General features: G+C 50.1%; 1 protein-coding gene across 17 annotated transcripts in view; it reads left to right on the top strand.

Annotated features, from left to right (window-relative positions):
• The window catches only part of INPP4A (inositol polyphosphate-4-phosphatase type I A), a 145,405-nt gene that overhangs the window by 16,572 nt on the left and 112,111 nt on the right, over positions 1 to 16,722 (top strand). For 2 of the 17 annotated variants that reach the window (XM_063648485.1, XM_063648480.1), the window contains exon 1: positions 7,035 to 7,128. The exons of the other annotated variants lie outside the window; for them this stretch is intronic. The gene's annotated coding sequence lies outside the window, so the exon portion shown is untranslated. Of the gene's footprint in view, positions 1 to 7,034; positions 7,129 to 16,722 lie in introns of those variants that run through there. 17 annotated transcript variants of the gene reach the window in all.

The raw sequence follows: 16,722 nt of genomic DNA on the forward strand, positions 1-16,722 counted from the left end.
GGCCGTGGCAGTCACTGCCAGCAACAGGCGTGGGCCTAGCTTTGATTCTGTCACCTGCAGGGGTGCCTGCCCCAGAGCAGGGCCCCTTGAAATCTTCCATCCCCTTATTGGCTGTGCACTAATGTCTCTTGGAGAGACTTCTCAAAAACCTTCCTGTACTTAACTTGGTTTGACACGCTTGATAACATTTTGTTTTATTTTTTAATAGGCAAACATTTTCATGGCTTAAAAATTGTAAAATATAGCAGGATATGTGGTAAAGCCTGTTTCCTATCCTATCCTCTAGCCATCCATGTCCCCTCCCTTAAGACATCAATGCCATGTGCTTGTTGGGTGTTTTTCTGAAGTTATGCTGTGTATATGCCAGCAGGCCTGCATGTGCAGACATGAGAGAGTTTTCCACACCTCTGGTGCCATGCTGCATGCTCGCTGTGTGCCTCTTCTCCTGATGGTTTCACTGGCCCACAAGGAGTTTTGTGTTCCATTGTCCAGCTGCATGCTGGCCTGCTGCCAGGCTGTGCTGCAGATTCTTCAACCAGTGCTCTCTGGATGCCTGTTAGCCTCTTTCCAGCCTGTGCTTCGCACTAATACGTTCTGTGAAAGAAGCTGCACCCCCCTTGCTCTGAGGTCTGGGCCTAGGCTCTGGCTGGATTGAGCATCATTCTAGCTGGAAAAAGAGGGTGGGGTTAGATGACGTTTTTAGGCTTCTGTCCATTTATTTCAATTATGACCTGGCCTGTAGGGTTTTCTTTGGCAAATGGGCAGTTAATGGTTAGATACTATTTGTAAGGCACATGTCTTTAAAATATTACCTTCTAGTGGCCAGGCGTGGTGGCTCACTCCTATGATCCCAGCACTTTGGAAGGCCAAGGTGGGCGGATCATGAGGTCAGGAGATCGAGACCATCCTGGCTAACATGGTGAAACCCCATCTCTACTAAAAATACAAAAAATTAGCTGGGCGTGGTGGCGGGCGCCTGTAGTTCCAGCTACTCAGGAGTCTAAGGTAGGAGAATCACTTGAACCCGGGAGGCAGAGGTTGCAGTGAGCCGAGATCGCACCACTGCACTTTAGCCTGGGCGACAGACAGAGACTCTGTCTCAAAAATAAATAAATAAATAGATAAAAATAAAATAAAATATTACCTTCTAGTTACATACAGACCTTTTATTTTTTTAATTATTATTGTTTTTTCTTTTGAGACAGGGTCTCACTCTGTCATCCAGACTGGAGTGTAGTGGCAGGATTATGGCTCACTGCAGCCTCTGCCTTCCAGGCTCAAGTGATCTTCCCACTTTAGCTTCCTGAGTAGCTGGGACTACAGGTGTATGCCACCATGCCTGGCTAATTTTTAATTTTTTTTGTGTGGGTTTGGCTATGTTGCCTAGGCTGGTGTTGAACTCCTGGGCTCAAGCAATCCACCTGCCTCAGCCTTTCAAAGTGCTGGGATTACTGGTGTGATCCACCATGCCCGGCCAACACACAGACATTTTATTTTTTATTTATTTTTAATTTTTAATTTTTTAAAATTTTTATTCGAGACAGTATCGTGCTCTGTTGCAATCTTGGCTCACTGCAACCGCCACCTCCCGGGTTCAAGCCATTCTCCTGCCTCAGCCTCCCAAGTGGCTGGGATTACAGGCGTGTGCCATCACATCAGGCTAATTTTTGTATTTTTAGTAGAAACGGGGTTTCACCATGTTGGCCAGGCTGGTCTTGAACTCCTGACCTCAGATGATCTGCCCACCTCGGCCTCCGAAAGTGCTGGGATTACAGATGTGAGCCACTGCGCCCAGCCCACACAGACATTTTAAACTAACCTGTAGCATCCTGAGTGAGGCTTGTCAAAGCTGCTTTTGACCCCAGTTTCAGGTACGTTGGCTCTGTTGGGCTTTCCTCTGCCTGGCCTATCAAGCGGCCAACTCAAGCTGCAGGTGCAAGGGCAGATGGTTCTGCAGGGATCTTAATGACAGCCAGGCCCAGGAACACACAGTGCTTGTGTGGAAGTCTACATTTCAGCTGTGATGGTGTCTCACTGAGGCTGGTTCTGGCCATGCCCTCCCAGCGTTTCAGCTGTTCCAACCAAGGTGCCCTGCATCTCAGAGGGAAGGGAACGGCCTGGGCAGCACGTTGCACATACATTTTGGAGTCATGTTGGTTGGTGGTCTTCAGTTTCTGAATCTGTGATATGGCATGGTCATTCATCACAGGCAAGGTGATGCAAAGTTACCAACTGGGAGCACACCTGCCCCTTCTCATTCACTCATGCAGCAGGTAGTTTTCAGGCACAAAGGAAGTGACTTGTGGCGCTGGCCCTGGGGTCTGTCTGTAGGAGAGCAGGAAGTAGTAGCCACTTGCAGCGGGCCCACAGGCATGTGCCTGCAAGACTGCTTACAAGCCCCTGTGCGGGATTTAGGGCAGACCAGAGCCATGAGTGTCCGTGGACAAGTGAAGGTCTGGTAGGTGTGAGCTGTTAGCCCTAGGGTCTGCTGCATGTGGTGCCAGGGGCTGAGGAACGCTGAGGCAGCTCTTCCTCCAGTCTCTGCTCGCTCCGTGCACAGCCCTTGTCTCCTGCCTGATAGTGGTCAGTAGTCAGTTGGCTTAGGGTACACGGTCTCCACCCAGTGAACCTGGTGCTGGCAGAAGCTTGTAGAAGAATGGGTGCAAAAAAGATAGCTTAGAGGGCCTGCAGATGGCTGTTTTTAGGAAGTGAATAGGCTTCTTCTTTTTCTTCATTTTATCTTTAAGATACTCTTGAGGTTTTGAGGCTCCACCCTGAGCTCTTTGTGGCTGAGGGCTGCTGTGGCTTGGTGAAGGGGACAGTCTTCACATCTTGCACAGGCTGGGGAAGGCTGGGACAGCACAGCCCTGAGTCTCGAACAAAATGGGGCAGAGCTTGTCAGATTCACGGGGCCTCATCCTCGCAGCAATCCAGGGGAAGCTGAGGCCCCAGGGTCTGCGTGATGGAGGCTGAGCACGACGGAGGAAGTGGAATTATTGCACATGGTGGGTTTCGACACTTGGGACTCACTCCTCAAAGAGGAAAATCGAGAGTGGGGGTGCACGGAGCAAGGGCTGAAGAAACAAAAAGCAGGGGGTTTAGGGGAGAGATAAACCTCTTTGCATGAGTCAAGCTGAAAAGCAGTTTGGAAGGTCAAGTGCTAGCCAGTGTCTTTTTTTTTTGCCTGCCCAGCCCCTTCTTCTGCCATGTCTGCCCTGACAGGGGCAGAGTTCTCAGTTCTCACGTCAGAACTCGGCACCAACTTCTCCGTTGACAGTTGCAAGGCCTGTGGCTGAGAGAAGTACTTGTGCTGTGTTTCTGCAAGGTAAGATGGCCCTGATCACAGCTCATGATGCCTGACATCAGGAGGGTCTGCTCCATGAGATATCAGCAGAGGCCATCCTGTGAAATATTTTAACTGATTGAACTGAATGTTGAAGACAAGGCCTGTGGCAGAGTTGTATTTCTATGAGACAAGCTGAGAGTCCTTGGACAACCTTGGAAACTCCTTTTTAGGACAGAATCAATTGAGACGATACACACGAAGGAGCTTTTGTGAGCAGAGTACAGAGTTCGTTATTGCAGTACAAGGTTGTAGCTTTTCACATAGCTTTTGAGGATGGGTTGGTGGCCCAGGGAGGGTGTCAGGAACTGTCCTTCACTAATGGTGATTCTCGAGTTCCTACCATGTGCCAGATAGCGTGCCGATTGCTTTCTATCCACTTCCCTTTTAATCCCTTGTATTAGCTTCCTGTGGTTGCTGTAACAAACTCTGTAGCTTAAAGTGACAGGCACTGATTCTCTCACTGTTCTGGCCTCCAGAATCGCTGGGCTGAATCAAGCTGTGGGCAAGGCCATGTTCACTCCAGTAGCTTAGGGCAGAATCCATTCTGTGGCTGCTGGCTTGCCTCAGCTGCCGGCCCCTTCCTCCCTCTCCACACCAGCAGGGCAGCTTCTTCTCTCCGTGACTCCGCTTCTCTCTGCTTCTGTCACACGGCCCCCTCTTCTCTCCGAAACCTCCTGCCTTCCTGTAAGGACATTTCTGATGACATGTGGGGCCTACCAGTGTAATCTAGGATAATCTCATCTCAAGATTTGAAACTTAATTGAGTCTGCAAATCCTTTGCTGTATAAGGTAACATTAATAGGTTCCAAGGATATGAACGTGAACCTCTTTTGCAGGGGGCATTATTTGACCTGCCATACCTCACAGCAGCCTGATGAGGACCGTACTGTCCCACATACAGTGGGCTTAATGAGGAAGCTGAGGCTTGGGGAGGCCTAGGGGTGGCCATGGTCCTTTCCTCTCCCAGACTGGGGTAGCTGACTCTGGGGTCATTTTGTCATGTTGCTGGGCACTCACTTGGTGAACAGATAATCCCGTCATTTTACTATGTTGTTACGTGGGTTTGAAAAAAGAGTTTTTCAACTCTCTGGCTGAGCCCCTGTTCCTGTGGTTTTTCCTCCCGGCTCCACCCTGGCTTCGGCGCAGTACTTGAGCGGACAGTGGCTTGGGTCTCACTCTAGCACCCTCCCCCTTCCTCTCTGGCTGTGTGCCCAGGCTGGCCCTGCCCACCTTGCTCAGTCTCTGCTCGGTCTGCCACAAGTCTCACTCCAGCCCTCCCCCCAGTTGCTTAGGAAGGGACCTTGTTATGTTTTTTGTTTTGTTTTGTTTTTTGTTTTTTTGAGATGGAGTCTCACTCTGTTGCCCAGGCTGGAGTGCAGTGGTGTGATCTCTGCTCACTGCAACGTCTGTCTCCTGGATTCAAGCGATTCTCCTGCCTCAGCCTCCTGAGTAGCTGGGACTACAGGCGTATGCCGCCACGCACAGCTAATTTTTGTATTTTTAATAGAGATGGGGTTTCGTCATGTTGGCCATGTTGGTCTCGAACTCTTGACCTCAAGCAATCTGCCCGCCTTGGCCTTCCAAAGTGCTGGGATTACAGGCGTGAGCTACCGTGCCCAGCCTTGTTATGTTTTTTAAGTTAACCCTGTAGAGCACTCACTGTGCACCAGCACCTGTTCACTCAAGGGGGTGACAGATATTCCCTGTCACAGATTACAATGAGTCACCGGCATTTTTGGAATTTCACTAAGTGTCGTTGCTGTGCTGTGCCTCAGCATGCAGCACTTCATTTAATCCTCTGGACACCTTGAATGATAAGTGTCTGACATCCCATTTTACCAGTGAGAGAATTGCGGCTCAGAGAAGTTGTCACCCAGCTGGTTGGTGGCAGAGGTTTCAGGGGTCTTTCTGTGCATAAAACCCTCACTTATGGTTATGCCAGGTAGGCCTTGAAGGGGATAGACCCATTGCCAAACTCACAGGAGAGAGAGGAGGGCACTGACAGGTGATGATGTCTGTCTGTCTTCTTTCTGGTGGGAACCCAGAGTTTTATTTCTGTCTCTTTTTCTTTATTAATGCTTGTCTCACACTTATGTATTTTTTGGGCAGTCCCTGAATAACTACACCAGGCTTCTGAATGCCGAGTTTCTTAGAGTAGCCGGGAAAGGGCCTTTTTCTTTTCCTCTTGGATGTTCTCTTAGTCTGTTTTGTGCTGCTATAAAAGAATACCTGAGGCTGGGTAGTTTTTAAAGAAAAGAGGTTTACTTGGCTCACAATTCTGATGGCTGGAAGATTCAAGACTGGACATCTGCATCTGGTGAGGCCTCAGGCTGCTTCTACTCATGGTGGAAGGTGAAGGGGAGCTGGCGTGTGCTGAGCTCACATGGCGAGAGAGGAAGGAAGGGAGCGGGGTGGTGGTGGTGGTGTCCCAGGCTCTTTTCACAGCCAGCTCTTATGGGAACCAACGGAGTGAGAACTCACGCACCCTCAAAGTGGGGGGTGGTTGGGGGAGGGCATTAATGTACACATGAGGGATCTGCCCCCATGACCCAAATACTTCCCATTAGAACATTTGGGATTAAATTTCAGTGTGGAGTTTGGAGGGGACAAACATTGTCCTCTTGTGCCTGTGCCACACTTGCCCCTCCGTCCCCCTCATCTGCTGATGATTCATCACACTGTTAACTTGGTCTCTCCATCTGTTTAAACCCATTCTCCTTTCCCCTGTTATGTTGCTGTTAAGACTGTGAAGCTGTCAGCAATGTTAGCGACACCGCCCACAGGTGGGGACAACAGGTCCAGTGAACCTAGCATCATCAGTGTCCTTTGCCCTTGGAACTGAGTGGAAATTATCTTCTCAGCCTCCATAGATTTAACTTCTGTGTTCTTGATGTGAAGCTTCTTTTCCTTAAGTTAGAGTTTTTGCATACAACACTTGCATTTGATTTTCTTGTCTGTATATGCACACACAACACACACTTGATTTTCTGGCACCATAATAACGTTTTTCTGATTTTAAATTAGAAAAGGACAAATGAGTTGAATAGTTATCTATTAGTTATAGATAATTATCTATTATCTAATTATTATCTAGTTCTCTATTATCTAATAGTTATCTATTAGTTATTAACTATCTAATAGTTATCTATTTCTTGGGAAGTTAAGTACCAACTTAGTGGTAATTTTACATGAAATGAAATGTTCTCTGGGTTCCAGATAACTTATAAATGGGCTTTTAGAGTACAGCCTGTTGGTTGAACAGGCCGTAAGTTCAGCCTTATCTTTGTCGAGTTCCACAACTGAGTTTTACAATTATTTATGAATGATAGTGCTTAGCATACTTTCCAACTCAGTGAGACCATGAACTAATTGAACTTGTAATAACCCTGAGTAAATCTTAGTGGACTAATAGTAAAACTTTGAGGTTTTACAATAAGAAAGTGAGATCCTTAGATACACCAATTTTAATGTCTCAGTAAAGAAAACAGTTTTACTGATTGATTGATTGACTGATTGATTGAGATAGGGTCTTGCTCTGTTGTGTAGTCTGGAGTACAGCCATGTAATCATAGCTCACTGCAGCCTTGAACTCCTGGACTCAAGTGATCCTCCCACCTCAGGGTTCTGAGTAGCTGGGACTACAGAAATGCCTTACCATGCCTAAATTTTATTTTTTATTTTTTTGTAGGGATGGGGGTCTTGCTATGTTACCCAGGCTGGTCTTGAACCCCTGGCCTCAAGTGATCCTCTCACCTTGACCTCCCAAAGCGCTAGGATTTCAGGTATGAGCCACCATGTGTGGCTGAAAACAGAAGATTTGTAAGTGCCACTAGGGGAGGGTAATAAAGGAAGGAAGGGGAATGAAATCCAAACCAAAATAAATGCTGTGTAGCGTGTGGCTGGTGGGTCGCATTTCTGATTCTAAGAACTGTGGCATTTCTTTTTGATGGTTCTGTTGATCCTGAAACCAGTGAGACTGCAGTTTGTGAAGGATGATGATAGAAGTCGATAACTCCTCATGGTTCACTGCTGGACCATGAGTCTAGCTGTGACTAGATGCAAAGCTCATGGCTGAGATTGAGAGCCAGAGAGACCCAAAGTCTCTACATCACGCCCACACTGGTACTTCCAGCCTAGGAGGCGTGGTGGATGCCTCCCAGGGTGGTTGCTGAGATGGCTTTGAGCAGAGCAGAGATGAGCCAACCATGGCAGGATAAAGTGAACAGCTGGGAAAAGGGGTTTTGGGGGCTGAGGGTAAGGGGAACTGGAATAGTGTTGCAATTTTCCCCATCCTGGCTGTACCTTACCATCACCTGGGGCTTTTGAAAAACATGGCAGCCTGCCCTCCACCCATGCTGTGCTAATTAGTGTAATCCCGGGTGGGGCCAGCATGAAATTTGCCACCTTTCCCATGAGGTGATTTGGAGGTACAGCTGAGGTGGAGAGCAGTGGGCCTTAGAGGTTTAGAACCCAGCCTCCTGGCTGGGCATGGTGGCTCACGCCTGTAATCCCAGCACTTTGGGAGGCCGAGGTGGGTAGATCACGAGGTCAGGAGTTCAAGACCAGCCTGGCCAAGATGGTGAAACCCCATCTCTACTAAAAATACAAAAATTAGTCAGGCGTGGTGGCTGGCGTGCGCCTGCAATCCCAGCTTCTCGGTAGGCTGAGGCAAGGAATTGCTTGAACCTGGGAGGCAGAGGTTGCAGTGAGCCGAGATCGCGCCATTGCACTCCAGCCTGGGTGACAGAGCAAGACTCTGTCTCAAAAAAAAAAAAAAAAAAAAGAACTTGGGCTGGGCGCAGTGGCTCATGCCTGTAATGTCAGCACTTTGAGAGGCCAAGGCAGGCGGATCACCTGAGGTCAGGAGTTCAAGGCTAGCCTGACCAACATGGAGAAACCCTGTCTCTACTAAAAATACAAAAAATTAGCCGGGCATTGGGGTGCATCCCTGTAATCCCAGCTACTTGGGAGGCTGAGGCAGGAGAATCGCTTGAACCTGGGGGGGCGGAGGTCACGGTGAGCCGAGATCACACCATTGCACTCCAGCCTGGGCAACAAGAATGAAATTTCGTCTCAAACAACAACAACAACAACAACAACAAAAAGAACTTGGCCTCCTGATGAAATAGGCCCACCTGTTTCAAATCCCCACATATCGGTGTTGAGCCAGTCTCTTAGATGCCGAGCCTCATTCCCCTCCTTCTCTCAGGCTGTGAAGGTGAACTGTGATGTGCGGAGCTGCAGCATGTTCTGCTGTGCACCAAGGAGGGTTCCACAGCCATAGAGGCGTAGTCATGACTGATGTGAAAGGGCCAGCAGCACGTGACCTCCCGCCCCTCTCCTTCCACATCTCACTTGGTAAAACCACAGCCCTGGTTCTGGCCACTTCTCAGCACAGTGGCCTGTGGCTAGAGAAGAACACATGACATGTTGATGAGTCTGTAAATTCATGACCACAGAGCTCCAGTGAGCCATTGGGAGTGCTTGGCACTCAGAGTGTTTCCCTGTGGTCCTAGACTGGGGAGCGGCCCCTGGATTTTAAAGAGCTCTGGACCCAGTGGTGTAGGTGGGGAGACCTGGCCCCTGGAGGCTGACCCAGTGCAGGTGCAGCCCCACCTGGGGCTCCCCTGATTGGACTCCTGTCTCACGAGGGGCATGAGACTCAGTTGGCGCTGCTTCTGAGCTCTAAGTCCTTGCTCCTTAGTGGTCTGTCCCTTCCCTCTGCTGGGAGGCATGGCCCGCTGGGCTTTGGCCCCTGCAAGGAGGCCTGGTGGGGCCTTTCGCCTTCTCAGCCAGGCACTGAAGGAGCAGGAAGGGGAAGCATGATACCTGGACCACAGGAAAAAGTGGTGCTGAGTTGGGTGGTTGCTTCCTTGGTGTGGCCTCTGGTGAGATGTGGTTCAGGGCCATGTTGCAGGAGGAGCTGGAAGACATTTCTTTTTTTTCTTTTTTTTTTTTTTGTTTTTTGAGACGGAGTCTTGCTCTGTTGCCCAGGCTGGAGTGCAGTGGCACGATCTTGGCTCACTGCAAGCTCCGCCTCCCAGGTTTAAGCTATTCTCCTGCCTCAGCCTCCCGAGCAGCTGGGACTACAGGCACGCACCAACACGCCCAGCTAATTTTTGTATTTTTAGTAGAGACGGGATTTCACCATGTTGGCCAGGCTGATCTCGAACTCCTGACCTGGTGATCCACCCACCTTGGCCTCCCAAAGTGCTGGGATTACATGCGTGAGCCACCGCGCCTGGCTGCTGGAAGACATTTCTAAAGAAACCATCACCATCCTTCTCTGAATAGGTTTCAGTGTGGTTTTATGTTTGTTACAACCCTGTTGACCTGTAGTTTCAGAAACCAGAATGGTTTGGTCCAAGCTTTTGATTTGAGATCACACTAAAATAGTTTTAGCTGAGGGTGTTGGAGGTGCCTCCTGTGAATGAGTGTGCATGTATGTGGTGTGCCTGTGCATGCATGCATGTGTCTGTGGCTTCACTTAGATGGCCGTTGTGAATGATGTCCTGACCTGAGTCCTGTGAGAAACACTGTTGGTTACTTCACAGTCATTCCACACAGGAGAAAAGGATGAATGACCCTGTTGGGTTAAAAAATTGAGCTTTGAAAAGCTTTTTTCCCTTTACACTTGGCAATCTCGCAAAGCTATCAGGAGAGAATGTGGAATTAAAATATATTGCAGGTGGGAGTATGGTTTTTTAACTTACACTTAAGGTTTCTGTGGTATCTCATCATATGTGGAATATTTCTTTTAGACCATCTGAGAATTTTAAGCTCTGGTGGATGGAAGTAAGGTTGCTTTTGAACAGAAGTCTTTGCCGTGCCACTGCTTCTCAGAGGCTGTAGCCTCAGGTTGAGCGCTCAGGAACCAAGGTCAATGCTCAGTGTGTGTTTGCCAGGTAGACTGTGTAGATTTGAAGTGCTTAGACTGGCTGTCTGTAAGCTTTTAAAATTCTTCATTTAATAGTCTATAAATGTTGAAGCCTCCCAAGACGTTGCTGGCCCTGTTAGTAAGTTTGCCGCAGCCCCGCAGCCACCAGGAGTGCCTGAGAACCCCTGTTGGGGCTGAAGTCACAGACAGCACCGTGGAGTTCGGCACTATAGCTCTGAAATTCTGCCACAGGCCAAGCAAACTGCCAGGGGTGTGTGGTCTGGGGTGAGGACTGATTGAAGAAGTAACAATCTTGGATGACTTTGAAAAGCTCTGGGAGTTGCCATTGACTGTGATGTTGATGCTGGGAGTGTGCTGGAGGGCCACCTGTCCTTGTCCCTCTTTTTGTGCCCCACAAGGAGGGTGTGGGAATCAAGAGTTTCAGCTGGGCATTGGTCTGCTCCAACAAGGCCTCTTTTTGATCTCTCATGTGACTCCATCTTCTCGTTCTCTCCTGTGGCTGGGCCTGTTTCTGCCTGCCATGGAGAGAAGTATGGTCCACATGGGTGGAGACCTACAGGGGCCAAGGAGGGCTGGGCCTTGGAAGTAATGAGCTTGAGTCCCTGTTGGGGTCCGGGGTTGGGGGAAGGGCACAAGGTACACAGCTGGGCTTGACCCAGCGCTGCTCCTGGGAGTTCCCTCAGAGTGTGCCCAGAGCAGAAGAGTCTGTGCTGTGAGCACACCCACAGCAGTGTGCACAGACTTGAGTCCCCCAGCAGATTCTCTTGGCTGCCCTGGATGGAGATAGGGTGAAACTCTGCTGGGGAGAGCACAGTCCAATGGAGAAGCTGACCTGATGCGGACAGATGAGCTCTGTGGCAAGCGTCCAAGGTACCAGGCTGGTGGTGCAGATGTCTGTCCCCTTCTGCTGAAGTGCTCTCTCCGTCATGCAGCTGTTCTTCATGTGTCCTCTGTCCTCTGGAAGATGACTTCCTGAGGGAGAGGCCACAGCACGTAAGTCTGTGTCCCCTCCCCTAGCCCCAGCCCAGGGCTCACTGAGGGTCTGCGGTGGGTCTTCAAATCTCTGCATCCTCAGTACGAAGCATCTGCAGAAAGGAGGAGTGAGGATTGAGAACCTGATATTCTCCTCTTACAGAAGAGGGCACTGGGGCCCAGAAAGGGCAGTGACTTGCCCAGAGTCTTGCAGCTTAGCTGGGGCATGGCTGGCTGTGGAGTCCAGCCTCCAGGCCTCCCTGTCCATGAAGTGCTCTTTCCTGCTGCCCCGAGCTGCACTTCTGCTTGCCACAGTGTGGGAGTGCCCTAGGCAGGAGAAAGGAGTGTATTGTAGGTGCAGTGTAGAGTGAGGAGGGTAGTGTGGGTGGAGTGGAGTGGAGAGTGAGGAGGGCAGTGTGGGTGCAGTGTAGAGTGAGGAGGGCAGTGTGGGTGGAGTGGAGAGTGAGGAGGGTAGTGTGGGGACAGTGGAGAGTGAGGAGGGCAGTGTAGGTGCAGTGTAGAGTGAGGAGGGCAGTGTGGGTGGAGTGGAGTGGAGAGTGAGGAGGGCAGTGTGGGTGCAGTGTAGAGTGAGGAGGGCAGTGTGGATGGAGTGGAGAGTGAGGAGGGTAGTGTGGGGACAGTGGAGAGTGAGGAGGGCAGTGTGGGTGGAGTGGAGAGTGAGGAGGGCAGTGTGGGTGGAGTGGAGAGTGAGGAGGGCAGTGTGGGTGGAGTGGAGAGTGAGGAGGGCAGTGTGGGTGGAGTGTAGAGTGAGGAGGGTAGTGTGGGTGGAGTGGAGAGTGAGGAGGGCAGTGTGGGTGGAGTGGAGAAGTGAGGAGGGCAGTGTAGGTGCAGTGTAGAGTGAGGAGGGCAGTGTGGGTGGAGTGGAGAGTGAGGAGGGCAGTGTGGGTGGAGTGGAGAGTGTGGAGGGCAGTGTGGGTGGAGTGGAGAGTGAGGAGGGCAGTGTGGGTGGAGTGGAGAGTGAGGAGGGCAGTGTGGGTGGAGTGGAGAGTGAGGAGGGTAGTGTGGGTGGAGTGTAGAGTGAGGAGGGTAGTGTGGGTGGAGTGGAGAGTGAGGAGGGCAGTGCGGGTGGAGTGGAGAGTGAGGAGGGCAGTGTGGATGCAGTGGAGAGTGAGGAGAGCAGTGTGGGGACAGTGGAGAGTGAGGAGGGCAGTGTGGGTGGAGTGGAGAGTGAGGAGGGCAGTGTAGGTGCAGTGGAGAGTGAGGAGGACAGTGTGGGGACAGTGGAGAGTGTTGAGGGCAGTGTGGGTGCAGTGGAGAGTGTGGAGGGCAGTGTAGGCGCAGTGTAGAGGGGCTGACACCATGTCGTGGGCCACCTGCTTCCCCTCCTTACTCTGGGCAGTGGCCATGTTGGGTTACAATGTGATCAGGGCCTCTCAGGAGGTGCCGCTCAGTGAGTGACCTCACCCGGGCCAGATGGTGACCATGAGCCGGTTGCTACCTCTGGAGTCTTGGTGGGTGGGCGGATGGCACTCAGGGTCACACAGCATTAAAAAGTGGATCCAGGCCTTAAAGTATCTTGATTTTCCGCTTCACCAGGTGGTTGAATGAAAACATGTTGGAAAGGTAATACATGCGATTGAGGAAGATAAGTTTATTTACTGTGGGACATTTTCATAACTTCTGTTTGAGGGCGTTACATATCTCACATAATTACATGCTATGAAGGTATTACCTTTGGTCTCATTCAAAAATTACAAAGTGATATGTCGAGAAGAATCACCTTTCCCACTTTGCCTTCCAGTTCCTCTTCCCAGAGGCAAGCAGTGTGCCCAGCATTTTTGTGAGCCCTTCGGGGGCAGTCAGCCATATACAGACACGGACGTTTCCATACCCTCTTTCTTCTGGAGTGTGCATTCGTTTGAGCAGCTTGTTGGGAAAGCTGTATATGCAGGTTGTGAAGTCACTTTTGGTTTTGATTTCAGCCTCCCATTCTTTCCCTTTCTGCATTTGTGGTATCTAATATCACCTTGGCAGCCTCAAGAGCGGCCTGTATGGGTGGGTTTTGGTGTCCATGGTGCAGTGGGCGAGGGCCACCGGCAGCCTTCCCAGTGCTTGGTGAGGCCCAAGAGTGGATTTTGTTTTTTGAAGCAGGATTCTTACACAAAAGGACATCTCTGAAGTAGTTGGGGTTGGGAGCTTGCTTTTTGCTCTATTGTGTTGTCTTCTCTGTAATGTGGAATATCTTAGAGATCCAGTTCCACCTGTGCTACGAAGAGCCCTGGGTGGGATGAGCCCACGCTGGCACTGCATGGCCGCTCACCCCACAGGCATTATGGGGAGAGCCAGAGCAGGTGAATGGCCTGCCCGGGGCCTCCTGCTTGGTGAGTGACAGACAAGACCCAAACCAGGCTTCTGGCCGTAGCCCTGGGCCTTTGTTGTACCTTGATGCCCTGGGAGGCAGCAGACCCATCTCACCTGGGTGCCATCACCCTGACATTTGGCAGCCTCTCTTTGCAGATTGCCATCAGCATCAGCCTAAGTGAGGTGCAGGAATTTCATAGTTACAGGTTGGTGTTTTTTAAAAAAATTCTATTTCATGGATAAAAAGCATCTTCAAATAAGTTTTCTTTTGCACCAAACCCATCTGGGGCCCTGGGGGATACAAAAGTTATTTTTAATTAATCACGTAATAAAAGCTTATTTGGGGCTCCTGCAGTGGCTCAGCTTTGTTAAAGATGAAGAGTTAAAGATGACTTAGGCCCTTCTTTTTTTTTTTTTTGAGACGGCGTGTCGCTCTGTGGCCAGGCTGCAGTGCAGTGGCGCCATCTCGGCTTACTTGACTTAGGCCCTTCTAAGGAGCTACAGGAGACAAGGGTGTACACTGTATCAGAAGTTTTTTTTCTTTGTGGCAACAGAAAGGGCCATGTCACAATAAGCAGAGGGTATTTATTTCTGCCTGGAAGTGGGTGAAACTTCACAGGGAAATTGCTGTTTAAATTGGTCATGTAGTATGAGTACGAATTGTCAAGCAGACAAGAACAGGAGGGGCACTCTAAGTGGAGCAGACAGCTGAGCAAAGGCATGGAGAGGGCACTTGTGAGATGCTGTCGGGAGCAGCTTGTGAGTGTGGTACTCAGGAAGCTTGGGAGACAGAGGAGGGCCAGGAGATCCATCCTGGGTGCAACTTCATGCTGCATTCTCTGTGTGCCGAGAGCCACAGGGAGGATTTAAGCCAGGGAGTTATTAGCCCATTAGATTTACAAATTAAGAGAGACCTCTAAAACCCCATGGGCAGTGTTTCAAGTTCTGAGGTCATCTTTCTTTCTCAGCTGTTTAAATTTGTCTCTTGACCAACCAGGATGACAGATGAGGTAGGAGAGGGAGCATAGGCCTTGGAGGAAAGCAAAACTATGGGTAACACAGAATATAGTGCAAAATACATTTAATCTGGATGAAATTACTTGTAAAATTTAGCGGGACATTGAACGTTTACAGATACTTTGTTTTTTTGCTTTAGGCGTAAGTATTACATTGCATGACCAACAATGGTTGTAGTCTCCTGCTGTTTGCTGGGGCATGCTGGGCTGTGTGGGCAGGGCTGGGGTTCAGCCACCCTCTCCCTTCTATCTGCTTTTCTCACCTGGGGTGGCGGCTTTGGGAGGAGGGGAGCAGTACTACCCATGGTGGGCAGGGACGGGCCTCTGGGGCGGGGGGGCCTGTGTGTCCATCTTGCCTGCCAGTAATTTTAAATAACAGTGTGGAATGCAGTTATAATGGTTTTTATTTTAAATTTTTTTCCACAAATGCACTATCTTCTCATTTGTTTACCAAGGCTAATCTACAAATGTTTAATCCACCCACAGGTAATCCAGATTTGATGGCAGAATTTTACTGAAATCAACTCCAAATAGCTTTGTGGTAACAAGTCTTTGCAATGAGATTTTGCCCATGTTTTTCTCCTTAATGAGTCAGACGTGCCACATGAAATTTTTACCATCCCAAAACTTTTTGAAGAATTTAATTAGAATGGGTACATAGGATAATGAAGATTCACATTGTAGAAACTTTTAAAATTTGAGTTTCGATTGTTCCTGGAATTTTAATTTCTCTTATTTGGTGCTAGGTGATTCCCAGTTTTAGGGCCAGGTGTTGCCAGGTCACACAAGCTAGTGCCAGTTTGACTAAGCTTTAGGGTTATATATTAAAGTGACGCCTGGCTGGATGCCCAGTCCAAACTAAGACATGCTAAGCTCCACATTTGAGCAGTAATGGCCCTGTTTGCTGTCCCTCGGGAGGGTTCACACCCAGGAGCTCAGAACAGGGACTTTCTCCTCCAGGGTGGGCCCCTCTCTCTGGGGAAGAGCTCTCCTCCACCAAGCCCCCTTTAGGTATCCAGTCTCCAGCCACAGTCAGGGAAGCTCTCAGCTGGGGTGCTGGGACCCAGCCCTGGGGTGTGTGTGGGGAGGAGCCCTGCTCGGGGGAGGGGTGGCGCTCCTGGAGACCTCTCCTGGCTCAGAGGGGAGTGATGGGCGTTCTGAAGCGTGTCCAGCAGGGCCCACCTCCCTCTGCGCTCATGGTTTCCACAGTGGTTTCCCTCATTCACCATCACCTGGGAATGGCCAAGATAGTCTTGCCTCCCTTCCTGTCTTCCAGAAATTCTCATGGGGCCCTCCAGCCCGTTCTCTTCCTGGCCTGTGACGATAGCGGGTTAAGTTTGTACTTTTAACAGATAATTAACCTTCTTCAAGGCCTTGTTTGCCGTTGTAAGTGTTCCCTGTTCTCTGGGTACTCACAGCCCCTTTCTTGCTGTCCTTGATCCAGCGGCGTGGCCTGAGTGCCTCCATCCCCCTGTTTCTGGATGGCTAGAAGAGCCTCTGGGGTCTCTGATTGTCAGATGGGCTTAGCAGGAGTGGTAGTAGTAATAGTGGCAAATGCTTAAATAGCGTTTTTGTGCACTGGGCACATTTAGAGGGATTAAGTCATCTAGTTCTTGCAGTAACCCCATGAAGTAGATGATTCTGTAACACCCATTTCAGGAGCAGGAGACTGAGGAGCAGAAGGTGAAATGAGTTCTCCCTGGGGACGTGTAGCCTGGCGGGTGAGCGGCAGTTGGGGTTGGAGCCCGGATGGTCTGGCTCTGGGGCCATGCACAGCATGCCGTGTGCAGCTCCCCCGCCATCCCATCTCCCTGAGCTACCTGCTTCAGGCATGCTTCTTGGCCCTTTGTCCTGAATGGTGAGGTGGTACAGCTTGGTCTTCCTGCCTGGTAGGGAAACCATGGCCAAGGGAGTCCTAGTACTGAGCGAGTGACTGTTCCTGACCCGTTTCCAGATTCTAGGGGCAGCTTTACAGCCTTTCTCTGAGATACTTGGACAGCATGTTACCAGACCACAGCCTAACAACAGAGGATGAACCAGAGCCTCAGTGTCAGCGAGTCTTGGGCCATTTTGGCTGTTGATTGCCTCTCTCCTGCCCTGTATCTCCAGGAACTGTCAACGTTGGTCTTGTAGGAACTGCCCTCTCTTTGTGAGTGAACAAGACCATG

This window comes from Pongo pygmaeus, chromosome 12 (assembly GCF_028885625.2).
Source record: "Pongo pygmaeus isolate AG05252 chromosome 12, NHGRI_mPonPyg2-v2.0_pri, whole genome shotgun sequence".
In the NCBI taxonomy this organism is placed as follows: Eukaryota; Metazoa; Chordata; class Mammalia; order Primates; family Hominidae; genus Pongo; species Pongo pygmaeus.